Here is an 831-nt window from a genome sequence, read left to right on the forward strand (position 1 = left end):
GCCTAAAAGCTCAAACCTAGTTGAGTCGCAGCTCGATAACAAAAGACGAAAAAAATACAGAAAAGCTTTTGATTGATTTCTGACTGAACCTTATGAAAGGCTGCCTACGTACCCCTTTCGAGGATCAAGCCGAACGTAGTTCAAGAGTGAACCAAGCGATCGACCTGCTTGTGCACGTTCATCTGGTAATCGGGTGCCAGTCATGGAAACAGAGCATGTCGAGAATAATGCCTCAGAGTTTCTAAGTGCCGAGAGTTCTGAGTCTAAAAAGTTCTCTCCGTGCCTCTCGCCTAGGACTCCTTATATACTAGCTCCTAGGTCGGTTTATGCTTTTTCCTCTTCTGCCCTTAGGCCGTCATAACTTAAAAATGGAGATATTCCGTTTTTCCCGATCTTTCTAATTATCTTCGAATACTTCATATTTATCCGCGGAAACTTGACATTTATCTTTCCTTGCGAACCAAGCATAAACCGTCCTACGAAAACTTTGGGCCGTGTACGTGCTCGGTCGCTACGTAGCGACCGAGCTTCGGTGAGAGCTCAGTCGCTTGGTAGCGACCGAGCCGTGTACGTGCTCGGTCGCTACGTAGCGACCAGCTTTTGCGCTGGTTGCTACGCGGCAACCACTTGTTTGTGTCTTTCTCCGATTTTTCGTGAACGTGTTTTCTCCGCAAGATTCTTCGTAGTATGTAGAGGTTGCTGCCGATGGCATTTTAACTGGGTGTAGAAGGAATACTACGAGTTGTCATCTCGTAATCTAACTCTGTGTGAACTGCTATATCTGTGATCTGTTTCGAGAGTTTTCCGCAGTGTGTAAACTTGCAGGATTTC

This window comes from Brassica oleracea, chromosome C2, assembly GCF_000695525.1.
Source record: "Brassica oleracea var. oleracea cultivar TO1000 chromosome C2, BOL, whole genome shotgun sequence".
Lineage (NCBI taxonomy): Eukaryota > Viridiplantae > Streptophyta > Magnoliopsida > Brassicales > Brassicaceae > Brassica > Brassica oleracea.